Genomic DNA, 20,297 nt, shown 5'->3' on the forward strand with positions numbered 1-20,297 from the left:
TCTTTAAGATCCAGCATGAACCCCCTAAGTGTCAGTCTCTCCCGTCGTTTAATGACGGAGATAACCTTGAAAAGTATCACACAGAAGAGGAACTGTTTAATTTCACAGCTATTCGTCTCTGATTTGCATTTGGAATTCGTCTGGTGCTCAACAGGCTTTACAGGATTTGTATTCAGTTCATGTTTGGATATATTGAGATGAATTGCAGCCTACACTATACAAAATGCTTCTTGAGTAGTGTGACCTCTAAATTATACCTATGTTCTCATTTGGTAAATAGCCTATTGTTACAACTATACTCTATGATTGTACGAATATACATGACTGATTATGGGGTACTGATGAAAAGCTGTAGTCCAGAGCCAATTTTTTATTTTTTTTTGCTTTTGAGCTGAGAGTTAAGGCTTCATGGTCAAAACTAGCAATGCACCAATATGCTGTGGCTGATATAAATAAACAGTTCTGCATTTTGCGACTAGTTGAAAATATAATCCAAACTTCATGTGCGATGAAACTCCAAAAGATTGTTAAGATAGACAATGCCAGAGCCAGACTGACACGCAAACGACTATAAATACCAGCTGCATTTAAGACGAAAACATTTCTTTCCCTGACTGTCCACCTCATGTTCATAACATTTATGTGAAGCACATTTTAAAATACAGCCAATGCCTTGAAAGCTCGAAAGGGCAAAACACACAGTAGGCTAACAATACCAATAACATATCAAATGCTTTGATTGATAATGTGAATTTGTGCTTCTGACAACAACAAACGTGTCAGGTGCTGCATGTCTGTGAAGATTCTTATTCTCCAGGTCATTTTACTTCTAAGTGCTTAAAAAGGCAGCTGGACTTGCTTGAGGTTCTAGAGGACGTTTCACCCCTCATCCAAGTCGAAGGCATTTATCCTCTTGCAGGATCATTCACACCCTGAGAGTCATTGAGGTCACATGCGAGTCGTTGACCCACCCAGCCATCATTTGAGTCGTTAGAAATGAACACGCCTCTTGGATTAGAGGCGAAACGTCTTCTAAAACCTCAAGCAAGTCCAGCTGCCTCTTCAAGCACTTAGAAATGTCAGGTGCTGGAGTTTCCCAAGAGTACATGAATGCAGCACATACCATACCAAGTATCAGCCCCCACATAGACTGTTGAATGAAACTAAATCCAGCTGCTACAGAGCTGCTTCATCGCACAGCATGAGCACATTTTAGAATGGGCTAAAACATCAGTGTAGTCTTAGAACTTGCTTATAAAAGATGCAACAGTGAAGAAGACGCAACAATGAATTCATCTTCTGTAGCCTCGAGTGCTGAGCAGCACTAAATAGGGATGCACTCACACAAATACCAGACTCACTACTGCACATCCCAATGAAATACACAATAAAATGCTTCTCGAGTCACGGAAATTGCTGAACATACGTAGAAAAACACAATATCCTACTCACCAGTCCGATATCATTTAATAATAATGGTTGCAATTACTTGCTGAAATTCCATTATTGGAAAAATAATAGGCTGGTAATTATATTTCCCAGTTTATCAGTGGATAATTTATCACTCTGTGCCCCCATTGTAAAAATATATTGATGTCCCACATATCTCTAACATATAAGTTGATCTGTAGCCCTGAAAACATGCCTTTTTGAAGATACAAGGATTTTAGTCACTAAATGTCGAACAAATCTACATAAATTTTCCTTGGCTAAAAACCAAGTATGGTGAGAGCTCATCTCACAAGAAAAACATTTAGACATTTCACAATTTGGTCACACTTGTTGCTGATATTCAGGTTGTCACACATCCAAAGCAACACATGTCATATTTACCAACCCAGACGGACTGACATATTATTGACAAACATTTACTGAACTGAACATCTGTGACAAAAATGCTGCAGATGAAAGCCTGAGGGAGTGAGATAATTGGCAAGACATCATGGCAAATGGGAAGTTGAAAGGCCTGCCTTTCCGTAAAAACTCACTAACACAAATCCATTGATCTGACAAACCCAATTAAGTTATTTATGTATATTAAATGCTAATTACAAATTAAACATTTCTGTCGTCTTAATTTAGTTTGAACAAGGTCAATCACTGCCGAGGCTTCCTTTGAAAACTTTAGAACTGTGTGTCTGCTCATCTGCTACCACCACAGGTCAGGCTGCCTCTAATCAATAGGCTCATCTCTTCCCTCAAAGAGTAAACTCATTGGAATGCTCCAGAGGCTCATAGGAGGAAGTGCACACAGTCCTTGACCATGACATGCTGCTTAAAATGTAAATGAAGCCTCTGAATAATGGTCACATCAGCAATGAATATGCAGACGACCACAAATTATTTTTGCTTATCTTATAAATCATTTTTTGTTTGTTGGCATTTTGGAGGACTCCAGATTGTTGATTCTCCACCAAAACCAGGGACCTTAATTCCTTTAACTCCAAGGTATCGAAAGTCCCTGCGTCTATGACCTTGATTCCTATTTTGCTTGCGTGCACAAGTGATCTAATCACAAGTGGACAACCTAATGGTTTTACAGCTACAAATGGTTTAGAACACTCCAGCCTGATTCCGATGTGGTCAGAATTTCTTGTGTGGTTCAACAAACGTCCTTAAGCGGGATGAGGGCCAAACCAGCCATTTTTTTTTTTTGAAGGATCGATATCAGCTGGATAAAACACAATCCATTTCCAATCCTTTGTTTGCTTCTGGTACACTAGCTAACAAGAATGTCCATTTACTCTCCATTAAACACTGTAACCATTACCCAATGTGCAATGATGAAAGCAAGAAGCCAGCAGTTACATTTACAGATGATAATTGGCATTCATTGGCGAGCAAAGCCAGGAGAGCTGAGCTGTGTTTTACTTGGTTCTTTTACTTTTTGCAACACAAGCTACAAAGACTGACGCTACTTACTCCACATACAACCATATATAACATTGATGTCAAACCATCAAAGGAGAGTTGCAATAATGGCTATAGTGTGCTATTGTAGAGCTAATACATAACTTCAAGTTATGTGCACACAGGAAATACTAGATATCAGATTGGACTAAAAAGACTAGTGGACTGATCAAAATAAAAGGTAGCTGGTCTGAGCAAAAAAGTTGGGATGCTGTGTAAAACGTAAATAAAAACAGAATTAGCATTATCACATTCTGTTTCATTCATGTCTTACACAGCGTTACACATCTGCTATCAAAAGTGTTATCAAGAACTTTTCAGATTTTCTTTGATGAAAATGACAGCATCAAAGTTTTGATTCATTTTGTTTTACATATTGAAAACTAACCAACTTGTAACTCAGTGACTAAGATTGTAGAACTTATCCATATTGAAACTGCACAAAACATCAGACTAAGAAGTTCTCAAGGCTGTTTTATATCCTATTCGAAATGAGCACCTACTTAACACCCTTTAAACCTTTACTCTGGTGTTTCATGTCTTCCTGTGTTGCCTTCTTTCCATCAAATATCACCCAAAGGTTTACCTCAGAAAGAGTCAGTTAGAAGCACAATTAATTTTTCTATTAATCTTCATTATTTCCCAACTTGCTGGACTTTACTTTGATGTTTGTTTGTTTGGTTGAGTTGCTACCTTTGGCAGATAAAGCATGCCTGCACTTCACTTTCAGATCAGATCTAAGCGCCTTGGCTTTGTGCAGGTGCAAAAGCATCGATAAGACTTGGAGCAAGCAGAACGTGATAACCTTATTTGCCCATACTGCTGCATATTATTGGTGAGTCCTATTAGTTAGCAATTGTACTTGCTTACCTTTATTTCTTAATCAGATTTTTAGAACAAAGAGCGGAATAGATTTGGACGATTTGACTTAAATGTATATATACTGTGCAATGGCAGGAACGTGTCCAACATAGAGATTTGGCAATACCGTTTCCACTGTGGGCTCTATCCCTCACTGTCTCCACTATACATTCAGGGCAGGCTATGTGGCAAATCAGGGCTGGATTCTCACATGATTTCATAAATCCATCTGCCTCACAAGGTAGCGCGATTTAGCAGGTGGACCGCTTACCACGTTCTCACAACATGAGAGCGACAGTTGGTGGCAGTAATGCACCTCTAAGCTGGTTTGCAAACCGCCGTAGAAGAGTGACAAGAAAACATTAAGTAGGAGAGTGAAATTGCAAATACAGACACTTTTGTCTTGGATCTTTTTTTAACTCAGGTGCTGTCTCATGTGGGGGAGTTGTTTTTGAATGGAAGTTCCAAATAAAAGAAGAAAATAATCAAGTTTAATTAAGCACAACACGGTATGTTTTTTTTAAACCATTTATTTTACTGAATTCACAGAACAACTTATGTGTTATGATTTATTTATATTTTTTGAAGGTATGGTGTCAAGACTGTCACAACACACAGTGAAAACAAAAGAGTTAAATGCAAGAAAAGAGCTGTAACGGTTGCTGAAATATCACGCTGGCTTGCAAGTCTTGACCTGACCACCTGTCACTTGAGAGTTTCATATATGAAAAGCAATGATGAAGAACGCGATTATCAATGCACCTTTCCACTTACTGTGAATATGCTCACTGAAACACAGCAAAATGTAGCACAACGGTTCATATTGTGCTATCTAACCTTGATGTGATACTGATGTGATACTGCTGCGAATTTTTAATATCTGAATGTCGCTGAATAAATACTTTACTTTTTATTCACTTTAAGAACTGCACTCTGAACTTGCCAACAATGTTTTTGCCACAGCAACAGTAAGCTTATGAACAAGTTAAAAGATAGCCTGTGCTCTTGCCCATATCAATTAATATCTAAAAAGGATAGAAAATGATTCTATTCTGTCTGGCTTCCATTCAGCAAGATTTTCTTTTGTCAATTCAAGCTACACCATCCCTTCAGCAGTCGTCATCAGTCATGCTGATTAACATGTCCAACAGACAAAGTTTTCTAGTGCATGAGGTTTAAGGAAAAGAGTCAAAATATGGCCTATCACACTGCTGACACAGAATTGAAAATATCATTCTCTATTTCGTGCACAAAACATAGAGCTGGTCTTTACTGTGACGACTACCAAGAAGACAAAAAAGGGTTAACCATTCCCTGGGAGTTCTCTAGCTTGGCTCAAATCACATGAGGTGAGTTAGCACAGAAGACTACACAGCAAAACGAGGAGAAAAACAAGCTAATCAACATGCAGAGACAGGAAGCCGAGTCAGTACGAGTCAAGCTGCCAAGCCGCCAGATAAAGATCTGTCTGACACGTAGCCTTTTAAATAATCCACTTGTAAGTACACCATTTAGAAACATTAACATCTTGCTGGGGAAAGGTGATTTTCTGATGGGTGGGGTGAGGGCACAGGAGGTTTAGAAGATGGATGATAGCGTGGACAGACACCATGTGGAGACCTTTTAGACTTACAGACTTTAGATGTCACTCATTAAAATCCCAAGCAACTGCTGCTGATCCCCCAGAGAGATCCACTGCCTCCTTGGAGAGAAGAAACGTGAGCTCCTTCTCTGCCTTTATGTAGATCTTAGGCAACAGTGGTGAGGCAGGACAGGGAATTTTCTAATGGGGCGGCATGCAACACTAGAAGCAGGTGATGTTGGCTAAAACATTCTCTGTCAGCTTGCATTTTTAACGCTTCACATAGTAAGTCAAATCCGGTTTGTGCAACCCTTGTTTGCAGTCTGACTTTCCCACCCCCTGGTTCTGCCGGGCCCTGCTATTCTAATGAGAAAAGGCGATACACAATCACAGGAAAGGACATGCTTGTTGTGAAAACATACTGGTTATTCCGTCATGACAATCACTTACACTCAGTGAGTAATCCTTGTTGACTTAATAATGAGACTGATGGCTGCTTGCGTGTGAAGCCTAACACCATCTCTGTGTAATGCAGAGGAACCAGCGTGGGAATCAGACAGAAGTTTGTCCCACTTAAAAAGGACTTGATAATTCCTCGCCGTTCCGAGGGGCTCAGTGAAGTTGTTTGCCACCTTAATTGCTTTATGACAATTGAAGGCTTTAAATAAATCTGCGCCATTTCAAGTGACTCAAGCTTTTTCAAACATTTTCAGTTTACTCTGTCAATTAATTATCCCAAATATTGTAGGCGATATTACCTGGCTGAAAGTGGAAATTCAGAAGTGCTGGGAGGACTCCAAAGCTCAGACATGGATATAAAGCTTATTAGGGAGGAAGACACACAAAGCAATCAGCAGGCTTTCTTAAGACTCAACTATCCAGAAGGGCTTAACCACACTATTGCAGAGAAAAGAGTTTTCTCTTCAGATTTAAGATTAAAAGGAACAATTTTCAGGAAGCAATTTCTATTTCTCTGACAGTGGTTCCTACTCCAAGTCAAGGATAAGGTTCATATCTATATATAGGCCTTGACAAAGAAAGATAAAGGTGGAAAAACTGCTTATCCTTGTGCTTGACATATTAGGAACAATAGGCTACCTCGTTCACTGCACAACTTTGGTGTCATAAAGTTAGTTCTCTCTTTTTTTCTCTACTCTAAAATACATGACCAGAGTAAACTTAGGCGATAGATGCACAGATTGCGAGCACTGAAGTGGGGGAGGCGTGAGCATACATGTGAGTTTCTGTGCGTGTTGGTGCATGCAGCGGTGGTGGGGGCTCATACCTATGCTGGAAAAGAGAGCCTAACCGTTGAGCGCATCTTGAGCTATAAATCAGTGCCCTGGTCAACATGGCCAAGAGCATTTTCAAACCCATTTGCAGAAGATAATGCCAGCTATTCCACCCAGCCCCAGGGACGGGAGAGCCAGCCTCATGAATCATTGCCCTTTTAGAGGAGCTGCAGCATGGATCTCACCTTGCTGTGTCCATAGGGTTCTCCTCACTATTCCTGGCAGGCAGAAACAAAGGCTGGGAGTGAAGGAAAGTGTTTGAACTCTGACAAAGGAGTTCAAGAAATCAAGTTATGAAGCATAATGACTCAGTGCAGACAATAACCTGTTCAGAGGATGAAGGTGACAGTGCCAGCTCTACAGTAAACTGCTGTTAGCCTGCTGGGTAGGAATACATTGCCAAATACCTAAAGGATAAGTACTTCTTTCAAAGTTCAGAGCAACTGCATCCATAGTAAGTAAGTAAAGATTCTGTATCAGGTTCACAGCAATCAGCCAACGTAAATCACCTATGTTTAAAAAAAATTGAGGGATCCTTATCAAAATGATTGTTCATAGTACATTTGTATGCTAAGAATAATAAAAAGAAGAAGAAGAACAATTACATTAGATTTTTTTTAAACTTTCAAATATTGATTAGCATAGGCCTCAAAAAGTTAGTCTTGGTTCGGACCGTAGAGCTTCTTTGTCTGTAAGACTGTGAGACGTTTTATCTTAGGAATGCCATGCAATATTAAATTTTGAAGTTGGTAATATCTCACATTTGCCATGGCCTAAAGAAATTATTTATGTTAGGTTATAATACCATCATTAAATCTATAAATATAAACCTTTATATACACGTCTATATGACCAGGATATGTTCAGTGACACGGTTAAACATTTATGGCTCACTTCTTCAAGGTTGCACTATGGGGAATTGTAAAATGTCCTTTAATAAAACTTCCTTTGGACAGACCGCTTTCTACCTTCAGGCATTCAATATGTGGAACTCTTTATCCGCATAACTTGCAATGGATCAAAAGTAGGATCACTTTAAAGTCTCAGACTCAGATCAGACATGTAGTCATGGGTGATCTGGGGTCAGCCTTTAGTATCCTATGTCCTTGTATGGCACATTTATTTTTACATGTATTTTATAAGTATGTTTCTGTCGTACATAATGGAACATGTATTTTGTATGGCACTGCATGTGTACTTCCTTTTAATAAAACTCAATTTGGCAATAAACATTGCAAATGAGCTCAGGCTGTCAATGCTATGATATGTCATTAGCCTTTTTAGATAATGTTCTTTGTTTGTTGCCTGTCCCTATCAACATAAACATAACAATTAAGAAAAGCTATTTATATAAAGGATCTGCTGCAAAGGAAAATAACCTATAGACCTTGTTCAAATGGAAAGCAGCCTTTAATCCAGTGTCCATAAACATTAAATATACAATAAATTCCATTTATTACAGATAGAGCCAAATGAGTTTCCTTCCCCCCACCACCTAAACCACTCTGTGACCTCGTGCTGTGATATTCCATTACTTCCAAACTACAATCAGGAGCATGTACATGATTTTAGCTCTGCACCACAGCATGTAACCTTGAAACGTACTTATTGTGAGTCTGATGAATGCTGGTAATGTGCAACTACGTACTGGGTCATTTATATTATCACAGCCCATATTTATATCTAAACAGGATACAGGAAACAACTTATCATTTCGGTCACCGCGCAGACATTCCATTAAAAGCAAGTTCAAAAGTCCCAGTCTTCTTCATTCCCTGTTACTTCGCTTATTTGTGCAGAGATATAAGAGTGGAACAGTAAAACCATGTCCCTGATGGAAACTATTACAAACTTCAGCCTTATCTGTGGGTAGTTGTTTCAACTTTAAAGTGAGTAATTTAAGTGATATTGCACCGGATTGACTGATCTAAGAAGTATTGGAGTGTTTTGTTGTAAGAAAGATATATTCTAAAAACTAAGCATGTAAGTAGATATATATACAGTACACCAGTAATATATATGGTCTAAATCAGGGGTCGGGAACCAATGGCTCGCGAGCCAGATGTGGCTCTTTTGACGGCCGCATCTGGCTCGCAGACAAATCCTTTGCGCACGCGCGAGCCAGCGACTAGAAAGCCGGTTCGCAGTCATTTCAGTGGGAAAGTGGCAAACATACATGTCGTTGTGTCTATCTATTTATCTATCTATCCATCAATCACAAAGGCAACGCAGATGAGGCAACGCAGATCGGGTAGTGACAGGCACTGTTTAAGTGAGGCTGCCGTATTTTGCTGTCGAAAATAGCGGTCGATGTGCGCATGCGCAAAGGGGCGCACTACGGCTTGTCGTTAATCCTGCTGTCAGCTAACTAATTTTTGACACGCTTCTGAGAAGATGGCTAAAAGAAAAAAAGACGACGAGTATCGTACTTTTCAGCAGGAATGGACAGAGGAATTTGCCTTTGTGGAGAAAGCTGGTTCTGCTGTGTGTCTAATATGCAATGATAAAATTGCATCTATGAAGCGGTCAAATATAAAGCGGCACTTCGACACACGCCATGCTGCATTTGCATCGAAATATCCTACTTGTATTTTTAGTTTTAAACATATTGTATGGCTCTCCTGGAATTTCATTCAAAAATATGTGGTGTTCATGGCTCTCTCAGCCAAAAAGGTTCCCGACCCCTGGTCTAAATGGACAAAATGATTTCTGATGACGATTGTAACATTATTTCTTTCCTAAAGTAATCAAAACCCTCATGAAAACATTTTGGAAATGCAGCCCTTTTGGTGGAATGTTTTACTATTTTACATTACACAAACTCAAATAAAGTCCTAAATATTCCAAAATATGATTCATTTATTCATATATGACATGAAGTAGAAGAGAATAAACATTCAAATGCATGTCTGTGGCAATTCTTTCTGCATTAAAGCACAGACCTTAAAGATATATGATGGGCTTCTTTACAGTCTTACTGTATGAATCTGTCTTTACACAATCAAGTGTGTGACAAGCACAAGCTTGAGTCCTGAGAGTAAATTATTTACAGTAAGCAGAATCATACTTAAGTCCTTTTGGTGTAATTTCACCCTAGTTGTGAGAACAGCACTCTTTTAAGCCTTGCTCAGGCCTTAATTCAGTCACTGAATTATTGCATTAGCGGGCTTTATTAGAGTCACTTGTCTTCACTTGTGTCATACATTCGGGTCTAATCAAATCACGGCATCTTGAAAAACATTTCCAACACTAGCTGTGGAGGCTTTCTGGACAGTCTATGCTTGAAGCAAAGGCCACAGGCCAAGACAGCGTTTGGATGGCAGGGGAAATATTGCCAGTGAAGCATCATCTGTGGAGCTTACATGAAAACTCAGTCGAGCTTAAATGTAAAAGTGATGTAGACAAGAGGGAAAAAATCTTCAAACTGGCATTAGCAAAACCCTGTTTATTCCTAAGTGTGCCCTTTTTATTTACTGATCTTACTTTTCATTGCTTGACCATGAGCTCCAATGTGACATGATGACATGCTGTCAACGCTAATGGTCTATGATGGCATCAAGGCTCTGTCGGGAGGACACAGTAGGTGCTCAGAGCCAAGGCCCTTGGTAGCCCTCCACGGACGGAGAGCTGTCATCTCTGTCCCTCCCTGCCAAACAGCCCCCCCCCCCCCCACCAAAATCCTCTCCATCTGCCGTATCAGCGGGGGCAGACGGAGTGCAAGGCATGCACTTTTCTGCCATTCACTGGTGTGCTTTAGCATGCCCAGCTAATGGCAATGAGGCTTCCTGTGTCAGGATCTTCACTGCTATTATCAACACATGGGGAGTTACAGAATTTCTTTTTGGTGTACACAAAAAGCGCTTTTGGCTTGCCTTGACGCAACTGTCATAACGTCAGCCTTTTAAAAGTGCTGTGGTTCCAACTGTCAGAACTTCTTTACCTTTATCTTTACCGCTTCCATAAGCTAAAAGCAACCTGGGGGAGTGTCCTGACAAATGTCTTGGCACGGATTTCTGATCCTTTCTTTTGAACAGTCAACATGATTTTTGCACCTGAAAGTGCACACAAAATCTCTGACTGTCCATATGCTTGTATAACCGTATTCTCGCCAAAACTGGTAATGGCTTGGACAGAGATTCCCTTGAGGAAAGAAGCTTTTAGAGAAAAAAAAAAGGGAAAAGCTATGATGTGCTGACATCCATCCAATGAAAGAAAGCATGCAAGCTAAAACACGCAAAGTCACGACTTGTTCTCTAACAACATAAATAAAGAATAACTTTATGACTGTCAAATGTCAAATATTTCTATCCCATCCTGTCAGACAACATGGTTACAGCATGGTAAGTGTCAGTAGTGAATAATAAAGTAAAGGCAAGACTAAAAGGACATGTTTTCCATCTCTCAAAGGGTAAGCCTGCTTGCTTGCACTGCTAATATAAAGGACCATTGAATATTGAGAATCCAGGCCAAGCTCAGGGTGAAAACTGGCTCACTGTTAATATTTAATCAACATAACCTGTGTGAATTTGTTGAATTTCTTACATTTTCGAAGCATAGAATACGTCCCATTATTCCCAGTCCAATCTGATCAGATGGCAGACTGTCTGACCTTCATGTAATGTTCTCCATCATTTCTGGTACAGTTTGCGTCTGCGTGACTCTGTGTGTGTTCTAATTAGATGAGAACCTGAAAAGAATCAGTTGAAAATGAAAAGCTAAATGAAAGACTCCAGCCGTTGGGCCGTTGCTCTATTTGTTTGAAATGAAAGAGTGTCATCTGTGCACTTCTGCTGACTGGGCAAATGCACAGCCAGGGGATTGTGTCGCATGTTCCTGTCACGTCCCTGGTACATTTACCAATACACAAGATCTGCTTAAACTGTCTACTGTGCCGTAACCCAGTCTGAGCACCCATACACAATCTATGTTTGGATCTCAAACGAAAGATGTAATAACCCGCAAGTGGCAACTGTAGGACATGAAGCTATTTGGGCTCTAATGATTCATAAAATTCACAGTTGGATTTGATGCATTATAGTGGCATCACGATTTTATGCATTTTCAACACTGCAAAAATAAGTACTGCCAGAGAATGAGTCTCATATTTCCATTTTCAATTTACTACGACACTCCACTTTATACAAGTATAAAAGTATGATAATTGAGAGCGTAAAATTAAACAATGGAGTTTTGTCCCGTTTCAAGAGGTTTCTCAGCAGGATTAAACCAAACCAAAGCAGCCCTGAACAATAAAACAACAACTAAATGTGATGTCAAAACAGCAGACATCACTTCAGCTGAACAACCACACCACTGCATTGTTTGACAGATATTGAGTAAATTGCATGGTCAATTGTGTGATTCATCACATGTATCAGATCAAGCGCACTGCACTGAGTGACACTAAATGGTACGATGTACTGTTTTCCCCCAAGAACGCATGATATCATCAGTCTACACGGACCATGTGTACCATTTATAAATGTCCTCATGGCCAGACAGAAAAATTAATATTGCCAGTCCAGGCCAAGCAAGCAAGTTCTGAGAGCTTGCTTTGTCCAGACGACAGTCGATAAAACCCAGAAATATTCAACTGATATCGAACTCAAAGCTGCAAATCCTCATATTCTAGAGGCCGGTAGTAGTAGTTTGTATTTTTGCTTAATAATGAACCAATTAATTAACTGACTAATGTGTTAATTGATTGACTATTAGCTAATTAGTGGCAGTTAATTAATAACAATTAATTTAACTGACTACTATTTCAGGCTTAGATTTTTTTTTTTCTTAGTAACTAAAAAGCAAGGGCAGTAAGAGGCCATGCCCTGCAGGTACTGGACCCCTACTTTACTGTATTACCTTGATGAAAAAACATTTTTCCCACACTACCAGCAGGCAAGTAAGCACCTAACTCAGAAAGCAGACACAAACCAGTAAACCAGTAAATACTATGTTTGGGGAAAAACAATAATTTATTTTCACATGGGTGGGCTAGCAATGCCATTGACGGTGTGCTAAACACATTGTTATGGGTTTTTAACTATTTAAGCATCTGTAATCCCTGACAATAATGGCATTGAAAATAATCACAAAAGATTTAGCACACAGTGTCAACACAAGTCTTTTTGTATCTTATCTACAACTCTTCCATTCACAGCTGCAGTGGGCAGTCTACACCAAATGCTCCATATAATTACTCTTAAATGTCAGTCTGGGGAAGTAAAATAGGTGACTACATATCCAGGTATCCTTACATGGACAACACAGATAGATAATAAAACAGTTACAACACCTGTAAACAATCCACTTGTATGTGTTTGGCGGTTAAAAGTTATAATTAGATGCTGTGTGTGGTGAGAATGCAAAGCCATCTGGGACTGTCTGAGATCACAGGGACAGCAGATGAATAGCAACAGTTTCTACATCTCACTACAGACTTTGTTATGCATACCAATGGGCAGCTAAGTGCACATTGTATGATATTCCACAGTTGTCCAAAAGTTCCGTTTCTCACATTAGAAAATCTCTCTGCAGCGAAAAGAGCAGTGATATTTCCCAGCTGTCAGCCAGCAATAAACTGAAGACTTGAAACCTTGACCTACTGCTTATCTTTGATTTCTAAATCATGAGTGTGTTTAAAATATTTGATTCAATTAAGCAAATATGACATGATCATGCAGCATTAATGCCGACTGTATTCAATAACTTATGTAATGTTAATCGGTTCACAAAAATAAAAAGTGAAAATATCCAAATGCAGATTTAAACCATCTTTAACCTTTTTTGAAACATAATAAAATGAAGGTACAGGACCACTAATGACTGTAACTAAACACATCCTGTAGCTGCTTCCCAAAAAGCCACTGTCAATTATCTTTGCTGGAAGGCTTTTTACTGAGAAGCAGCTGCAGCTAATGTTGTTAGCTAATGTTTAGTCATTACAAGAACTGGCATTAACAGAATACTGACATCCTAAAGGTTCAGCCATCAAATCCCACCATCCTTCACTCGTTAGACTTTGCACTTATTCTTCTAAAGAAGTCTTGTGCTCTTGCACTTCAGCAGCATTTTGACTCTGTAATGAGTTGTGTGTTGTTTAAGGCTTAGGTGGTAAAAATGTAATTAAGGCTGCTTGGTCCATTTGCGTAATGGCTACCTTCTAACACACAGAACAAGTGCAGAGATGTCACAAGGTCTCGACACAGCAAATTGCCTGAGCCAATTTTCACAGAATTTGGACTACAGTTCTGATTCACATGGAGGAAAAAAGCTCTACCACTTACAGAAAAAGCTGCATAATCCAAACTAGACAGAGCCCCTATATCTAGCGGTTCCTTCTGCTTAAATGAAAAACAGAACCGATTAACATTTGACCTTTCAATGTCATCCATATTCACGACTTTGCTCGCCAGCATTAACATGCTTTGAAGTAAAAACAACAAATCACACAAGGAATGGTTAAAAATAGGCCTCTGATGGTAGCGCAGGCCATTTTTAGGCCGTGTGTCTGTTTCCACTTTCCCCATTGCAGGGGTGCCCTGTAAAACATCGGTGTAAATGGTTTATAATGCCACCAGTGGACTCTGAAATGGGAGACCTGGTTTCAATCAGCAGTCAAATTGCTCCTACATTACCCTTGCAGACAGAGTAGTAAATCACTCCTTGCCTCTATGCTGCTGACGTTAAGGAGAAAGCATTGTTAAAAATCCGCCAAGCGTGCTACTAAGAGCACCGTGTCTCTATGTGGGGATGCTAAACAGGACAATAGCAGTTGCTTGCGGTGTCCCTATAGATGCAAGAGGAAAATATCCTGATAAGCAGAAAAGGAGCACAATCCTTTTTTGTAGCTGAATTTGACTCTTGAAACCCACAGTAACTGACCTGGTTTGCAGCCTTGAATGTAAACTTTAGGTTATAGCCTAGCTCATGTAACCCCCCTGCCAAAGAGCCCCATCACAACCAGTTTGAACCAGTTTGCCTGGTTAAAAAGAGTTCTTGGTTTGTCTGTGCCAACGCCCTGACAGTGGGCCAGTGAGGCATCTCAGAGCAGTTATAATCCACTATAAACCCGAGAAATGCTGATCCCGCCCACCACAGACCAACACACTTTGGGCAAAACCTCTCATTAGAACTCCAGAGCCCTGAAATTACCAAGATTTTACCCATATGGAAAGCATGAGAAAGCGTCAGCTGGGACAGGGTTGTGCCGAGTGGTTTTTCAGCGTGTGGTCACAGAGGAGCTGGTTTTCTCTAACAGTGCCATTCAGCCTGGCCCCTGCCAGGGAGCACCGGCATTTGAGGAAGCTGAGGCAGATGCTCTGGCTACTAGCCCCAGACCAGGCCTGCTAGGAAATACCCGACACAGCTACATATAAATGCTCACACAGTCCAGGGATGTGCACGGGTCAACAAACACAACAAATATATCATAAAAAATGTGAGTAAATCCTTTGAAGGCAGAATTTGTCATTCTAATGCAACATATATTCAAAATATAGTACAACCAGACTTAAGGTTTAAGTCGGGTTTATATTTTGAATTATAATCAGAAAATAATATGATATCTTCAGTTATATATGTTAAATGGTGAACAGATTAAGATGAATAAAATAAAATTTAACTGAAGCTTTTGTTCTTTGAGCCAAACCACAATACAGATAATAAAGTTGACGTTGCTTACAGTATCAGTGAGCTGATGTTTGCTAATTGCTTCTATGTCGCCCAGCTTTTAACGACATGCATGCAGAGCAGATGATGTCACTGGCTAAGGGCCTAGGCTATTTTCTTTCAAAGGCACTCTTTGAAAAAAATCCCAATGGAAACACCAAATGAACCGTTGAATCTTCTGGCAAGAAACAAAAGAAGAAAGCAATGTACTGATCCATTGTGGACCACCATGTAATCCCTCAGGAGTCACGAGGATTAGGTCAAATAAGTCATACGTCTTCTCTTGAATCATTTTGTTTTGAAGTGGATCGGGTATAAAGTAGGCCTAATAGCTGGCGGCAATGTGTCAGCATTCGGCAAATAAACACCAGTACTCAAATCATGGTAAAAGATACCCAGATATTTCAAAGAAAACGACAAAAAGTTAAAGATTCATTGTGTCACGGCGTCCACATACCCACAAAAAGAGAGAATGAAACAGCAAACTAGAATGAACACAGTCAAGAACCCGTGCAGCACTGTCAACACAGGTTCAAATGACAAAATACCTATCCCCCACATAACAACAGGTTACTCTGAATTCTGGATGCAAACAGTGCCAGAGAGGGTCATCTGCTTTATAAAAGAAATTGCAGTGAGTCTCCACTAATCGGCACAAATTCTCCAGTGTCTCTGGAACAGCCCACATGCAAAAGCCATAATATTTTACAGCACGCTGTCCCTCTGAGGCCTCATTCAGTAGTTTACTATCAAACAACCCTGAATCTAGAATAGAAATACACCATATCGCTTTCTTTTCAGCAGGCAAAAGCTGAAGGTTAGAAAACCCAAACATGCAGCGGGGCCTAGGATTCAGTTGCAGAAAGCCTCTGATGCAATTCCAAGAAACTAACCCACCCTGTATCATCCTGTTACAGTCTGGCTCATGGTTAGGTCTCTTCATTGTGTCTGTGACAGCTATAATCGGATTCACGTATTGATAAAGTATGGCCATGAGGCTACTTCAGCATGTCACTCACCCCGCAAAAATTGCTTCCAATCCTTTCTTTAAATAAACCAAGCGGTGCTGCGCACTTGATGCAATACTGAGGATCTTTCTGTATGCATCCAGCAAACCTTCCCCCCCCCCCCCCCCCCCCCCCCCCCATATTTCAGGTCTGTTCAAGAGGGCTTTAGGCTATTATATGAGGTGATGCACCTGCAAAAGCTCTCACAAAAATGTTTTTATAATTTAATTCTCTAAGTGATGAGAATTTATGCTTTTGCCTCGGCCGCAAGGAGCAAATTCACGACATCAAAACTGTCTCCGCAGCCAGCACTGCAGCAATAGTGATCTTTAAGGGAAGATGAATGACATGTGCATGACAGGAGCCTTTTGCAACTGATGATCATACAACTCAAACGCCTGTCTCCGGTTATGTTAACTAAAGGAGGAGCACAGATTTCATATATACCCGGGGCGCTGTGACGCGCGCGCGCTCGTGCACGCGCACATGTGAAGCGATAAGACAGGTTCGGAGGCAGCTATGGCACCTTGTGATCGCACAGCATTTTTTTTTTTTAACGGAAGGTCATAAATGGGAGCAAATCCTTACATCGCAGTTAAGATGAGAAAAACGGGGTGACGACAGGCTCACGCCCCGCAGACCACCACAGCTCACATTTCTGATTTCATTAGTGATTCTCGGCTGATTTTCTGCTTGATTGAAGCTTTCATCCCTGCACAGACCACAGCTACGCCAATTTGCTCACTGAAAAGTGCCTGCGCTCAGTTTACTGCCAACTCCGCGCAGCCTTCCACATCGACTATCACTTGTGTATAAATAATAAGTGATTGAGACGAACAGTGCGCTGCCCCCCCTCCATTCACCTTCGTTTATGTTGGACACCGAACATTTCTGTGACCTTTTGAATCGGGCTAATTGTTTTTTCTTTTTGCTCTCGTTCGCCATCGAAATAAAAGTTGTTGCTAGCTTAACATTCGGAGTTAGCATAAATAAAGAAAACAGCAACAAACTGTGTGCGTGGCTGTCTGACGTTAGCCGAGGAGCGACTCTGCCAGACGGTACTCACTTACAATATTTAACCGTTAACGTTGTACCCCTTTTAAAAGCATTTCCAAAGTCAGTCCAGCTGATAAAGCTCGCTAAACAAACGGACGAACAAACGCCGCTAACCCAAAATTGTCCGCAAGTTAGCTAACGGCAACGCTAAAAGCTGCGTCTCAAGTTCAATGGGGGACATTGAGAAAAGATAACGGAGCACTTACTGAATCTCCTCTTTGTCACCGCCGTTGGCATTTCTCTCCTTCTCCGAACCTCTGCGCTTAGTCCCGTCTTCAGTTCGTAGCAAGCACCAAATTCCACTTCATGTAATTAACAGCCGCAAAACACAAGAGTTAGAGCCAGCCCAGAGAGTAAAATAAGAGGGGGGAAAAGATAGAGTCCACTGCCAGAGGAACACGAGGTCCTATCCCGGTCGGCCGACCAGGGTCGTGGATACTGGATCTATTCGTGGCAGCTCCCGTGTCTCGCCGCTAACGGGTTAACGTCAAGTGTTCCGCGTCGCCGCCTGCATGCGAGAAGAACAAATGTTATTTCGTCTCTTGCAAAGTAGATTTCTTGCAAGTTAATTCGTGAGCGCAAGTCTGTGCCCCAGGAGGAGCTGTGGAAGGTGGGGAGCTGTTACGTCTCTCCCCTCGCAGTCACGCTTCCCTCTGCCTCTGTGGAGAAAACACATGCAGGTCGGTCAGCAGGATTTTCGGATTCATTCGGCTGCACTCGCCGCCGCGTCCATTCATTCCTGCCCCTCAAGTCCTGCAGCTTCTGACAACATGCACTACACACAAACGAGGGGGGGGGGGCTCAAACATGTCGTCTTTATTCCTCTGTTGAGCACCTGCTAGCAGGTATGAGCGAGCCCATGCAAAAACACAGGTTTCTTAATACACATTCTCATTTTGACTGGAATTACACAATTTCTCATTTTCCTGGGGAGCCCCTCTAGCTAATCCAGGTGGTCCCCAGGCCCCACTGTGGGAGCCTCTGCAATAAGTCATGAATCACGACTGAGAATAGAAAATTTATAAATACTGCCCTATTATCCCCATTTTCTAGAGCAAATAAAATGCATCTCCAGCCCCACTCCTCATCTTCATCCTTGCTCTCACCTTGTGAAGGCTCGGGACAAGACTGTAATTTATAATTTATAAGTGCAGGCCAACTTTCTAGCTCCTTCTCCACTACTTGAAATTGTTTTTTAAGACAGCCTTGGGAGAGGGTTGCAGGAAATATTTCCCCCCTGCTCACTGACACATAGGCATGCTAACAAGCTGCCTTTACTGATTTTGCAACTTGTTCACATTTGAATATTAAGAGGCGCCCAAAACTCTACAGTCCGTTCAGTTAAATTCTAATTTCCATATTCGAAGATTATATCAAAAATGCTTAAAATCTAGTTTTGGCATTTCCAATTTAGTTATAACCAACTGGCAATCAAGGACAGATTTTGGGAACTACAGAATTCATAATTAACGCATTGTAATGGGGACAGAGAGAGAGGGCTCTGCTTACAGTGCAGCTTGGCTGTTAGTGCATGAGCACTCAAGCGACTCGGTTGAACGTGCAGGGCATAGACGCCGTGACCCCCCGTAATGAGGACCTGAATATCTTTAGGATTCTGACAAGCCATCTACTCCGCCTTCTAACCTTACCATGATCAATCGTTAGCTTGGCAGAACTCCCGCTGAACTGCAGCCTGGCACACCCTCCTAATGACTGGTGCAAATGACGTTTACACAAGGTTTTACCTTGCCATTTATGTCTCTTGCAATTGAGCCATCATGAAGGTGCCCCATTCACCGCACACACAGACAAATGCGCCCTCACAAACACATACATTCACGTCTCCTCCTCGTAATAAAATGAGTTGCTTTGACTCAAAGTGACTTCACTTCCTCTTAGCTTACAAATGATAACCTTGGACAGTGCCCATTGTTCCAGGAATAGGATCCTGTCAGACAAACAAGAGGCCCAACCAGCACTATTCCACTCAGAGGAAGGCCATTGTGTTGATACAACACCATCAATATGTAGGTGCCAGACATTGGTGCATGTGCTCAATAATGCTGTTACATATCTCCGATGGCCAACGCCAGGCCTGCTTTTCTGCTTTTGTGCATCTCATATGGACAGTGCAGGAGGACATATAAACAACCTTTGTCCTAGAAGGTCAGAGAAGATGTCTTGTGTTTTTGTTTTTTTTTTCCAGTTATGGCGCTAAAGAGTCCTACAAGTGCTTCTCCCTTGGTAGACACTGAATAAAAGCATCCACCAAATCACAGATTCTCTGCCCTGAGCACCAAACGTGTGCTGAGCAGCACATTTTAAATGCTGCAGTGGTCCTCTTGGCTTTAAGTAGTTGAATCATACATAATAAACTCACTTCCATCCAATCAGGTTTCACAAAAACTACATTTTTTTTTCAAAACAGAAAATGTGTAGCCTTTTGCACATGAATGTTATATTAATTAAGGGATGACATATAGAATCTAAAACCCATTTTCTCAGTCAATTAAATAAATCATAACCATCAGAGTATTGGAGCAAATCCCCCACTCTAAACTATTTCCTGCTCTTAATTATTGCTGCAATTTGGAATAAATGGTTGACTAAATTACTGCAAATCAAAAAGGGTCTGAGGTACCACATCAGCCTCTAACCATAACATTCCTGCCATGAAGCTTCATACATGGATCCCTTTATCAGCTGTTCCCGCTTATTAATTTTTTTTATTGAACTCTATGGGGAAATTAGTTTGGAGAAATTACTTGTAAGGAGATTCATTTCTATAAAGAAGCCCCTCACTTGGCACTTGATGGTTTAAAGGCTGATTTAATACTGGTGCAGTTCTGCCCATGATCCATGTTACAAAGACTCATCAAAAATAGAAGATAGGCCAAAAGAAACTTGTGTTGCAATGAAATG

The 20,297-nt window shown here is 40.9% G+C and overlaps 1 protein-coding gene across 1 annotated transcript in view; it reads right to left on the reverse strand.

The window, feature by feature from the left end:
• LOC121614780 (receptor-type tyrosine-protein phosphatase F) overlaps positions 1-17,929 on the reverse strand; it is a 162,440-nt gene extending 144,511 nt beyond the window's left edge. The window contains exon 1 of the mRNA XM_041948846.1: positions 17,582-17,929. The gene's annotated coding sequence lies outside the window, so the exon portion shown is untranslated. The remainder of the gene's footprint in view (positions 1-17,581) is intronic.
• Positions 17,930-20,297: the final 2,368 nt, after the last annotated feature.

Source organism: Chelmon rostratus, chromosome 12 (assembly GCF_017976325.1).
Source record: "Chelmon rostratus isolate fCheRos1 chromosome 12, fCheRos1.pri, whole genome shotgun sequence".
In the NCBI taxonomy this organism is placed as follows: Eukaryota; Metazoa; Chordata; class Actinopteri; order Chaetodontiformes; family Chaetodontidae; genus Chelmon; species Chelmon rostratus.